The sequence below is a fragment of the Rhea pennata genome, chromosome 7 (assembly GCF_028389875.1).
Source record: "Rhea pennata isolate bPtePen1 chromosome 7, bPtePen1.pri, whole genome shotgun sequence".
NCBI classification, from domain to species: Eukaryota; Metazoa; Chordata; class Aves; order Rheiformes; family Rheidae; genus Rhea; species Rhea pennata.
The window spans coordinates 6,918,989-6,932,659 of record NC_084669.1 but is presented as its reverse complement, the minus strand read 5'-3'; positions in this window follow the sequence as shown (position 1 = coordinate 6,932,659).

The following is a 13,671-nucleotide window of genomic DNA, read 5'->3' as shown; positions in this document are numbered from 1 at the left end:
AGAATGATATGTTTTGAATGCAAGAAAATCTCAGCTGCCCACCACTAGTACACTGGGGGTGTGCTCATGCCAGCATAGCACCTTTGATAGAGAAGGGAAGCATGCAAACTGAATCACAGGAAGTTCCATCTGAACATAAGGACTTTTTTTGCATTTGGCAAATAAGACTATTCCTCCTCTCCAGCCTTAAATAGAAACCATAACCTGGGTTTGTATGAAGCTGTTTGTAGTATAAATATGCTTTCACACCAGCTCCCTTTTCTCCGCCCGAACACTGACAGCAGCAAAATACACACACAGAGCATAATGACTACAGTAGAGTAACATCTGAAAATTTCCTATTTTTTCCCACTAGTGATCCTCTTCCTTGAATTATTTATCTATGGTGTTAGCACCCTGAATGTACTAATAGACCTTAATTACCCTCACTGGCTTCACCTGGGGCTCCCACAAATCTTCTGCCCCTTTACCCAGGAGCTCCATTTAAGCTCAAGACTAGAGGTTTAGTTCTTGCCTAAGCTGTGGGGCAAATGTCCTGTTACCTCTTGCTGGCTTGTTTCTGCATGTTACTCTCTCTACTTCATGAATTACTTGACAGAATTATTTCAAGGTCTGTATCACTCAGTTCCTGGATATGAGGATAATTTAGTCTTTGGGCCAGGTGAATTGTACCTAGTAATTGCCATCTCCTTCTAGCTGAATCTAGCTATTTTGCAACTTTCATATCTACCAGAAACACTTCAGTTTTATTTTCAAGTCAAGGGTGGCTCCAAGACCACGCATTTGTTTAGGGAAGTACCTTGATGGTTGGTGGAAAAATCACAGCTGCCCCTCATCTGCATTGGTTCAGTAGCAGAGCATCTTCTCCAGCCTTGCTGCTCCTCACGGAGCAGGGCACCAAGGCAAAAAGTTGCCCAACTCCATTAAAAGATAGCCATGGTTTTACTCTGGTTCAGATTTGTCTTTTCTCATGCCACCACTCTGTCCTTCCCTTATCTATTCCTGGGAGAAGAAGCCGTGCCACTGCAAGAGGCATCCCAGCATCTGGGAAGAGGTTGGAAGCTAACCATCTGGCACCCAGAGCCAATGGCACAGTCTTGTCTCTGCGCACGTGGGTACAGAACTGGAGGGAAAAAAAAAAAAAAAAAAGAGAGAGAGATACAGACTCAGACAGGGCTTGACCACACTGTCCTGGGAAACTGGCATGATCTCAGTGCCCCAAATGGTGAAATGAAAGGGCAATCCCTCTGCCGCTACATAAAACTTAATTTTAAGTCCTTGAGTAATACAGTCAGGCCTGTGTCACCTAAATACTAATGATTTGGGGCCAGTATTGAGTATGCCAGTTTGGGTAAGGTAAATAAAAATGTGTGTGAAAGTAACACATTTTTACATTGCTCATTAAGCCCACTCATGGCTTTGAGCTCTAACTCTGACATATACTGTTGAAGTCCCACAGTCACATCCCCAAAACCTTGAGTCAAGTTCTCCCTCAAGTCTAACTGCAACGTAAGTGGGTTATTGCTTCTTCTCCAGAGTGGGATCAACAGAAGAGTGATGCTGTTACCTCCCACAGCTCGGCTGATACCAGTTACTTGCCCATAAGAACAAGCAGAACAAGAACGACTACCCAGTCACATCCCTGGGTTGGGGGCCTACGTTTAATATGCACTGTAAACTTTATCTCAGTTAACATATAAAGCAATGGCTTATCCAGAGCCATGATGACAGAAGGATGGATGACAAATGTATGCTGTAATTTTACAGCACACATATTTTGCTCATACAGATTTAGTTTTACAGCACCAGTAAAAAGCACAACTCTTTCAGCATAATTACACTAAAAGCATTTTTGTGGTGTATGATACAGGTTAAAGCCCTTCTAACTATGAATGTGACCTGACTATTCTGTCCCATAAGCCAATATCAAAAGGAACTCACACTTAAATAGCAAAATGCTTTGTCTATTATTCATCAGTAACCTCATTTTTGTTGTTTCTTGGACCTTTAGTCAGATCTAGTATGCCCGGACTAGTGGCCTAGGGCCACTGCAAGCAATAGAACGGATTCTCTGAAAATAAGTGTGTTTAGCACTTTACAAAACCAGCTGCCTGCCTCCAGGTAATAACATGCTGGAAATTTAAACTTGTCTAGCTATTTCATGACATTTCTGAATTAAAATGTTCCGACAGTAAGGCTGGACTAGCTAAGCACCAAACAAATCTGTCTCTCTTTCTATCTGCCATTTCCAGCAGGGGGCCTTTATGTCTCACAGCTGAAAGGGATGTCATGAAATACAATTTGCAAAGGTAACATTATGCAACTTGTATGTAGGTCGTATTGAAATCTATGGCTTCCAAGTCAGTGTGCTGTGGGTTTTTCATTAAGATTTCCTCCCTCAAAGGCTAGCTGCCTGTTAGAAGCTGGTGTAGGCTCTGGCCTGCCCCATCAGAATGAGCTGGCTCCATTTCCCTGTGTAACATCCACCACCTGTGTTCGGGGGGAGCTGAATTAGCACGAGTTTGTTTCTGTAGAGACCAAAGTATATATATCATTTTGGATCCCCTAATGGATTGAAGTTCTTCATGAGAGACCTGGTGAATTTTATGTGGTAAAAGGCTACTGAAGATATTTCACCATTTCACTGACACTGTTTTTCATGGGGTGTCCCCCATGAGTATCACAGAGCTGGCTAGGGCTGTGCAGGTCATTAGCCACATAAGTTCATACAGTGACACATGCTTATAGTGTATCATTTGGCAATAAACCCGATGACTCCAGTTTTATTAATGCAAACGGAAGAAGCAAAACAGTATGTAAATTTTCTGCTGTTTCATTGTGGTTATTTAACTTGCTCCACTATCTCTTGCTAATCTTCTGCCACTCCTATGCCTCCACTTGTATGTGCAGTCCATTGTAAGCTCTCTAAAAGCACACCATTTATCAAACAAGTGCTTCCTGACTAAAAGCAAAAAAGAAACTCTAGACCTCTCAGAACAGATTTTGTTTGTTCTATGATTATATTTGTTGTTTCTTTCTCAAAATGAATTCAGAGACTATGCATGAGTCCGTGAAAACTTTAGTAGCATTAAAATAAATCTAAACAATAGAGTATATAACATTTTCTAAGAATCTACCAAAGCTTTTTTGCTATAATTTGGTTGGGCTTTTATCTTTGATACCTTTTTTATACCCTGTAGATATAAAAGCACAATAATTTAAGTCTCCCAAAAGAAAAGTATGGAAAGAATTTTGATGTTAACCAATGACAATAGGATTTTCTCAGTAGTAATTTATTTAAAAGGGACATTACCAATACATTTAAGCATAAAATTTAGGAAATGTTTGGGAGGTTTTTTTTTGTGAAGACTCAATATATTATTTTGCCCGTGAAAACTTTCAATCCTCCATAGACTTTCTCCAGATATATGAAACAGCAGCATTGTGCCAATTAGTGAGAATCATCACCGTAACTAAACTGTCTGGTTTGTTTTTTCAGAATGAACAGAATAAAAAAGTAGCATGAACAGTGATGGACTGATCACCCTGTAAGGCCAACTGTCATTCACCTAGAGGTGAAGGCAGTCATCTGTAGGGCTGGAACACAGAGAAATGACATTTTCTGAGCAATAATGCAGGAAAATGAAAAATTTTAGCTTGTGTATTTGCTTGAATAATAGCTATGTATATGAGATACATCCTAACCAGTAGTGATCACTGTAAGTTTTAGAATACAAATTATGTGACAGGCACAACAGAATTTCTCAAAGGAAAATATGGAAGGGGAGATTGGGGGTGGAGGGCAAAAAGTAATTACACAGGCAAAAACCATATATAAATGCAAAGAGAACAAGTATGACCACCATTATGATGTCTTGCTGCCTTACCATATAGAGCCCTACTAATGTTTTTTGTGTTGCACAATGCTTTTAAGTGTTAGGCAGCACTTCTCTTGCTGTTTGGAAAGCAGGTCTTCCTAGGACAGTTTAATCGGAGAGTAGGAAAGCTTTCCCCATCACGCCTTTCATTTGCTTTCACATATAGGACACTGAAAAATAATTTGTGCATCACATATCCAGCTGGCATAAAACATCAGCATGCAACAGAAGAACTGACGCCTAGTCTTTGTTTTGGATTAGATACTGGATATCGACTTCCTCATTCTTGATTTTGTCTAGTGTTCCTCCTGCTGGAAGACAATGCGTGAATTTGTCCTGTTTAGGTTTTAAAATTGGAAAAGCCTTATCTTTAAGCATAAAAAGAGAGGAAATACTGATTCCTTAAAACTTTTTTCTTTTTCAGTAAGTTCTCATGCTGGGTAAGGTTTTAATGATAGTCTTTTTATTCTTATCATACCTATCACATGTGATTTCTTGGTCTGTTCTCAGTTTTGTAATTAAAAAGTTCCACTCACATATTCTGTGGGATCTGTGCTGTTTCCTGCTTTCCATTCTACATTGTTCAGGTCCAGAAGTTGACGTCTACCCTGACCTGTTCCAAAATCTCAGCTGGCCAAATTAACATCCCATCTGTAAAATCTTTTAGGGTGAAAGGAATTATACAAGTGCAAAGTGTTTTACAACCAAACTTAAAACACAGAAATAAGAAGTGATAAAGAGATTTTTAAATGTTCTTAGTCAGCAACAAAGACTCTGGACCTTATGATTAACTGAAACTGCTCTCACCAGGCTGCAAGTGACCTTTTCTTAATCAAACTTCACAATCAGTGCTTCACAAACTGCACAATCAGCCACATTCTCCTCAATTTGCTCAGGGCTTTGGCACCATTCAGTACTTAAAATCTTGTCCTACCTGGTTTCTTTGCTCAGTCCTCTGATTTTCTTCCTACTTCAATTATTTCTTATCTCATCTCTCTTTTCCCCATCCAGGTTCTGTTTGCAGTCCATTGGTTACTTTTTTCCTTATCTCCTTCTTTCTGGCAGTAATACAATCTCATCATATAAAAATATAAGCTCAACCTCAACATGACCGAAAGAGAGCTTTTAGTTTCTCTCCCTATTCATTAACTTCCCTTATCTCTTTTTTTCCTGAGTGCAGTAGCATTATCTTGCCTGGGTGCTGTCTTGGCTTAGGCACCTATGTCCCATATTCTAACATTCTTGGAAATTCTATGTAAGTAACATTTTGGCATACAGCCTCTCTTACCTATCCAAAGATGTAAATCTCCTAACCAGATTCTTTCCTTGATTACGGCAACATTTTTTCCTCCTTTACCCTCAACAAATGCAGTCAGGTACCACTCTTACCCACTCAAACAAACCAAGTTTTAATCCGTGTCAGATCCCACTTGAGTTTCTTTCTGGATCTTTTTTTCTATTACATCAAAGAAAAGCTTCACTTGCAAGTTTCTGTATGATCTAGTTATTGTCTTTCATTAAGTATCAAGAAGCCAACTCCCTCTTCCAATCAATTCATTTTAAATGCTATTATCTCCCACTTGTTAAGATGTTCAGTCAGGCACCTTTGTGCTTTTTTCCCATATTGCATCTGCAAAGCGATCCTCATTATCCAATATCTCCTTAAATTTCTCCTTTGACATTATGTCAATAAAACCCTTAAGTGTTAGGCTGTTGGTGTGCTGAAACCATCTGACTAAATGTCTCATATTTCTTTTTGCCTGCCTGTCTGCCTGTAATCCATTCATTAGTTCTTGTTTAATAGTGAGATTTCAGGCTTTGAAGGATGTACATGGCCTTTCTGTTTAACAGCATCCACCACAATGGGGTCTTGATGCATGACCAGCTGTTATATTGCAGCAGTAAGGGAGTAATTAATCTGTAATCTCATTCCATCAAAATTATGCTTCAAGATGCTTTCTAATTAATAGTACAGTTGTCCCGAGTTCACCATGGACTATAGGAATATATGGGCATATAGTACATATAACATAATAAAAGGAAGCAATGAATCGGCAAAAGCATAGATGAACATTATTGAAGAGCAATTCTGAGTTCATATCAGAATGAAATAAAAAATAAATATAGAATTTCCTGATAGCATGCAAACAGAGAAGTGATGAAAACATGCAAAAGCAATCCTGGGAGCTGAATATGTAAAATATTTAAAATTTGCATCTTTATTTCTGCCAAGCATTTCTATCTAATCACTGGTACACCTTATTGCAAAAAATATCAAATCCCATCCCGGTTGTTCTGTGGTAATAAATGCCAGTAACAGATTACGCCTCAGCACAACTGGTTTCTCTGCTCTTGTCACTCTTTCTTGCAGATGCTGCTTCCCTAATCAAAAAATAGTTCACCAAGACAGATTTTATTTCTAAGTCAGAGTCCTATCTTTTCAGCTTTGTAGAGATCTCCCCTGAAGTCAAAGCAGAATTCAAAGAAAACATTCTTTCATACTAATGTGGTCAAAAATTTGTGATTTCTGTTAATCAACACTTTCTAAGTCATAATTCTTTTCCAGGGTGACTTTTGCTGGCAGAATTATAGTGGCAGCAGAACTACCATAACGTATGTAGTGTTTTACATTGCAAACTCCACAAGTTTTGCATATGCGTAAGCCTAGAACTGAGGGACTAGGCTTTTAAATTGGTTAAGCCATTGATACAGTTTCTTTGATTTATACCAGCTGAGGATGTGGCCCAGGGTCACTGTGATAATGAAGATACTACAAGACAACAAAGTGAATAGGAAATGATACAAGAACAAAAAAATGCATATATATATCAGCTGAATCTACTTATCTCTCACATGGTTTTCTTTAAGTGTTCTCTGTTGAGGTATGATGAGAATTATTATGCTGTAGGTGAACTTTTATGTGCTGCTTTTTAAAAGAAGTTAGCTTCTATGCAAAAATAAATAATTAAATCACAATGGAGGATTTGGTTGAATTGGAAGCATTTGGAAGCAAATAAATATGCAGGAACCAATTTACTTTTAAAAAGGTAGCAAGCAACCAGCCAAATAGGTTAGCTTCAGAGACAGGAAATGACTCTAAGTTCTTTAAATTTTTCTACTTTGAGCAAAATAGGTAAAGAGAAGTCCATGCAAAAATTAGGGGAACTAAGTCAGCTTCTGGATTCATCCATCAGTGTAAATGCAGTCCATCTCTAGCTCATTCAATTCAAAAATCATTTAAAGTGATTGTTTTCAAGTCAGTCTTCCATCATTCACCTTTTTTTGGCCAGGTGCCAGAAATAGCATCTCATAATTTATCCTCTATGTCAAGTTTGCAATAGCTGCCCCTTTCTGAGCCACTGAACTCTGTTTACTGCATCTGCTTTCAATATACACACTAGAACCGTATTTTCTGTATCACTTTCACCTGTCAAATATGGTTTAAGGAAACATGCTTCAGACAATGCTAAGAAAAGCTACATAAACAAGACTACTCTTGTGCTTGTAATTTGATGTGTTTGTGAACTGCTTTGAAAAGCTTACAGAACTTCATCACACTGCAACACATTGCAGGGAACTAATACTGCTAATTTATATTTGAGAGTTGATACCAGAGACCAGTTAACTGATCATTTTTAAGTTTCAAAATTGGCAGTTCCTTTGACCTCAAACTTTCCACATTTCTGCCAAAAAGAAGTAGTGAAAACTATCTATATTCTTTTTCCAGCTTTCCTATATTGTCACTGACCTAGCAAGCCGTATGTGGTATGAGTCTCAAGAGCCCTTCCCAGGTCCTACGTCAGAGTGCAGATCCCCTCTGCATTCTAGCTCCTCCAAGCTGAGGCCTAGACATGAGAAGTGCTTGCCCTTCTCCATATTAACACTGATTTTCTGCTTTGCACAGGAACAAAACTTGGGTGGATACTTTGGGAGGTCCAAAGAGAGCATATTTTGACAGGTCCCCGTTCTAAGCAATCCAGGATATGACTGCACCATAACTTGTACCTGCTACTCTGCAAAGATAAAGCACCCTTCCCTTTATAAAAGCTTATTACCTAATACCACTGTACCCTGGCTGTTATGCACAAGTTCTTCCTTCTCTGCAGTTTTCCCAGAAAGTCTCAGGCTTTTCACATTAGCTAAATGAAATTTAGGCTAGTGTAATCAGAATAACAGTGGTGGAAGGGACCACAATGTTCTTGCTATTTATTACCTTTTCTAGAAGCATACCTATATACCCAGGCCCAGGCAGCTACCGTACCAGGCAAAAGACAAGAAAGTAATTTAGCAACAAATCTCTTCCCTCCACTGTTTACTAAGCGAATGTCAGATAGGATTAAAAGAACAACTTCAGTGGCAGAATTCTCCTGAAGCAGAACCAAACCATAACAAGCTGCTTATCATTTTCTATACCCTTACTGTTCTGAATCATCACATTCACCATTCCTCTAAGAATATGTGCAGTAAGATTCAAGGAAATGGCATCTGGCACACGGCAGCTTGAATCCCTTTATCTTAGTATCTGCCTCTTCATCTTTAAAATGTAGGAACAGTAGCCAGTCCAAACTAGAATCCAACCAGTTTCATGTTGAAAAGATAAAAATTCTCTTTAAAAGGTTAGTGTTCAGCTTTAGCTTTGTTCAGCGACACCTCCTGAATAGCAAGAATTATGTTTGAAAAGGTATGTTCTTTTGAGCAGTTCCTGAACAGGAAAAACTATAGGAGACTGCACATTTTTACAAAGAAAGAATGTGCTCTTCTCCATTTACTGATCCAATGCTCAAAGAGCACAGAAATCACCTCCTGCAGGTGCCAGGGTTTGAGAACAAAACAAAACAAGGAAAATGGATATTCTGGTAACTATGGAGAGGCTAAAAAAAACCTCCACATTTTTCTAGGTCACTAAAAGCAAGCAAAACACAGGAAAATGTTTTCTATTTCTACTTCATTCTCTTCCCCTTTCTACTCCTCCCAAAACATAAGTAGTTCTATACTGTGATTTATTGGATTTTTTTTATTGTTGTTGAATCTTGAAAAAGATCTATAATTGTTGTCTCCATGTACCAATAATAATGAGAGAAACCAAGATATATTTTTACATAAAGCAACATGCTATTCATTAAAATTATTACTGCACGAGTTGGGGAGTTTCTAGGAGAAATAGCATTTTCTTAGAACATACTGAAAGGGAATTAGATAAACAGAAATTGTCTCCTCTTACTTTTCAGCAACACATCTAAAACAAAACCTGTCTTTCCTTTAGTAGTTACAATTCTGTTAAAATACAGTGTAGTGCCAGTATTACCAATACAGTAATATATGTAACGTATTTTTAATTAAATTCTCCATTATTACAATTGTGACCAAAACAGTTCCTAATGAAATATTTCATCTTCTATCATTGTTTGCTTTTCAAATGTATAGATTTAAACAGTATTGGAGTACATGTATACTATTTGTTACACCACTGCAATTAAATGGAAAGCTAGATTAGGCTTAAGGGATACATTTTAACAGTCAAAGTATGTAATTATGAGTAGTGGCTGGTAAGGAAAGCGGTAGATTCTGTGTTACAAGTATCCTCACTCAATAAATCAGTTCATGCATGATGCATTATGGCTTATCTGTGACGTGATGATGCAATGGTCCTTTACAGTTTTAAAAGCTTCTAGAAGTGCTCTCCACTGATGCTGTCACCTCTCTGCTGCTGCCTGGCATACAGCATCAGCAATAGACCTGCTAGACCTCAAGGGCATTCATTAAAAGAGACTTTGTATCATGCGAAATCCCAGAGTTCTCATGCAACAAATGTAATGGTATACCCTTGGTCAACAGCCACTCATTATCTACCAGGTCCTTCTCTGCAGGAAAGGCATCACCCAACAGCAGAACCCAGGGCGTAGCACACAGGGGTGCACAGCTGGGAGATGAAAGTGAACATGCACCTTTTTTTTTAAGCACCAAACACTTACAGAGTCAGTGATATGCCATTGCCGAGGATGCACCTAGCTGTACAACAAATGCAACGCATCAATTGCTGATACTATCAAAGGAAATAACATTTCCAGCCACATGGGAAATATGTCAGCAAAACAAATGGATTCAAATAAACAGTAGCGGAAGGCACATAGTAATATTGATTCATGGCATTTTATCCTCTATCCTTTTCAAGCAGTCCTGTTCCAGCACTCAAGCTGCTGTGATAAATATCTCCTCCCCTTTCTGCATTCTTGACTACTGAGGATACATTTTGTATGATTTTCTAAGTAGAGAGAAAAAAAAGAAAGAGAGTGATTTTTTAGTGATTCTGCTTCTGAACCACTATCTTGCCCTGCTATATCAGGTGTTTTGATCTTCTCCCTAATACAACAGTGGCTGACTTGTATCAAGGTGCTTCTCAGTAAAGGCAAGAAAGCTGAGCAAAATATTCAATCAATGTCATTAACAAGAAGATTAGCAGGAGAAGTGCATCAAAGGAAACAAGATCAAAACCACTATAGAAGTGAGCAATTGAAGCAATGGGAAAAGTCCTTCCCATTCAGATAGGTCACCTATTCAAATCCACCTAAATCAAAAGTGAAAGTTAGTCTTCTGTAGTATGGGAGAGATGAGGAGAGAGGTGTCTTCACTGGGTTTCCATTTGACAGACAGCCCCATTAAAAACACAATTACTGTCAGTTTTAGCAGAGGACAACACGAAGTGGCAAGTTTGGCATAATTCATTCAAAACATTTGTAAAAATAATCAAGCTCATTTTTGGTATAAACCCCTTAAGTACATTTTTGTAGAATAAAAACATGCAAGAGATGCAGAAAAGAGTTTTGCTGACTGCTGTTTTTTGTGAATGGAAGAAAGAGGAGGCAATGACGCAGAGGCAGAATCTTAGGACAGTGAGCCTGAGAAACCTTGTGGTGAATGTGTCAGCCACAGGGGATTATGAGCTATAAGCAAAAGTTGCTTCTCCTGCCCTCCTGCATCCATCATAGCTGTGTCCAGGGAAGCACAACTCTATGGTCTTTGCAGACAGACAGGATTTTATCAATGTCATTGAGGTCACCTCTTCACAGAAACAGTATCTAAAACCTAATTTAGATTAGGTATTTGAGAAAATGGGAACTGGGCTACTGTCCTTCAGCATACCTAAACCCTGTCCTCTTGGTGCAGAACAGGGCTGCCAGTTCAAGTCTAGCCTGTCCCCTAGACAAGACAGTTCATCTTCAGAATTCAAACAGCAAAGGGACATTGCTGATTCAGTACCCTTAAGGCCAAGTTACAAAATATTGCTCAACAGTTTTGCACTTTTTACCTCACATTTGCTGCAAATTTAGGTCTATCTACTTCTTAGGTCCTATGACTGTTTTATGAAAACATAAAAAAAAAAAAAAAAAAAAAAAAAAAAAAAAAAAACTCTCTCTATAAACTAAAGTAACTCTATGGAGCTACTCTTATCCTCTAACATCAGCCCATTGGACTTGCTGTCCTAGCTGACATTGATCCTGGGAGAAGACAGCCCTTCCTGCTCTAGGGAGAGGCAAAGACTTAAACTCCTCCTTAAGCTTTAGGGTTCATGGCCCATAGCACAGTTCTGGCAGAGAAAAGGAGTAAGCTTTCTAGAAAGTGCATGCTATTCTACTAGGTGATCTGTTTTTACTGCCATAGAAATGTCAATGTGATTGCATGAATAACAGATGAATTTCAAGAGTTTCAACAGGTGCTTTAGAAGCAGAAGTCATTAGCACATATCTATCTGGCCAGTGACAGTTGAAACAGTGAAAACAATCATTTAATGACAGTTAAGGTTAAATATATTCTTGTTGTATCATTCCTTTTCCCTAAATGCATGACATCAAGCAGTAAATGTTGAGGAGAAGGACGCTGAGTTACACAGTGTGGCACATATAACCATCAGCAGCGGGCTTTAACATCAACCCAATTCAAAAATGGGGTCTGACAAATAACCAGGGGGATCATCGTATTATAGTCTCACCATCTCACCCAGGTGACATATTGGAGGCAGTTCTTCAGTAGTCCATAACGGCACACCTGCGACTACAGTGATATGTGTGCTGTGCATGAGGGAAATGAAACAGGAATTGGGCACAATGCATCATTTCTTTTGATGATGGGGTTGGGGAGAAAAGATCACACACTCCATTTTTTCATGAGAAAATAGAGTGCTTGGTACTTTGTTGATATGAATGTGGGAGTAATTTGTGAGTAAAGAGGTTATTGCACTGGGGAAGTAGAGATTCAAGGTCACACCATGGGTCAGTGAAAGAGAGAAACAGAACTTGGATATCCCCAGCACCTAGCCATCCACAGGATAATTTAGTAACAAGGTTTTATTACAAATTTCCACTGTGAGCCTATGGATTCTTTTATAATGAAAACTCTCCCTATAAATCACAAGTTTGAGGGTGCTGTAAGACTTTCAGTATGGGTGTCCATGCTGGAATTCCAGGTTCCTTTAACAGTCTGCAAAGGTAATTCAAGCTTCTCCAGAGGACTATTCCAAGCACTTAAAATTCTTACATAATTTAAAATATTAATTGTATTTGCAAATAAACAAAATAAGTATTTAAACTGTATCTCTTCTCAGGATACATTATTTACTGTCGTAATTTACAGGTTTTGAGAGTGACACATTACTGTGAGTCAACAGTCAACTGTGAGTTCATTAGCCAGTAATGGCAGTGGGAATTAGCTCAATCTTTGCAAAAAGAGAGGGAGTTATTTTGAATTTTGGTTCTAGAGGAATAGAGTAGTCAGTGCTGAGGGATGGCACCAGAAGCTGAGCATCCTTCTGAGCAGAATGTTACAGACCCCAACGTGTGCCACATCCATCCCTATGAGGCAGGCTTGGGACTGCCCCCTCCGCCTTAGCTTCTTCTCTGTTAGAGAAACAGAGTGTATGATGTCAGACATAAACACCCTAACAGGTAATTAGGACACTAAGTACATCCAACATACAGCCTATTATCACCTTAATCACACCGAAAGATACTTTTATTGTTAAAGAATACCACCCCACCTGATTTCAAAGGCTATGCCTGAAAAGCACAGTATTACTTAGTGTAAAGGAATCTTCTCAAGTATATTACAGATGCTGACCAAACTATGGAGTCTTGTTCGGGCAAGATTTCCTGCTGACTGATGAGAATTTTGTCCGAGGAAAGACTGACAGCACAGTCCTGTTGCCTCCTTTGTGTAGACACATCCTAGGACTGTGTAGTCTCCGTGCATTGCGAAGGAGACATTTTTCTCCTTTTTTCTCCAGCTACAGACTGTTCATTCCATGGGTACTTAATTCTGGGGGAAGGCAAGTGTTACTGCAATCTCCATAGTGAAAATTTAGGGATTGGGAGGTGATTCATAGCATAGTCCACCCCTTCTCCTACGGCTGATCCAATAGTTAATGAGAATTCTACCTGTGTTTTCTTCAGTTCTCTAATTCAGTATTTAGGAGAGTTTCAGCAGAAAACAGAAAAGAGGAGATCTATGCTCAATTCCATTTGTCATACAACATCTTTTAAGTCTGCCTCTCTTCAGAATCTTATCCAACCACTTTCCCCAAGCCAGCTTGGAAAGCTTGCCAAAGTGCAAGTCCCTCTAAGGTAAAGCTGAATCAACTTCCAGAAAGATACTTTGTAACATTAACCAAGCCGAACACAGATGCACCCTAGCAACTTGCAGCAGTGTTGCCCTATCTTATTTCAGTATAAATACATACAAGGTTTGGATCACCAGTTTTTCAAGAAAAACTAGCAATATCTCTATCGCCTTCTATTTTATG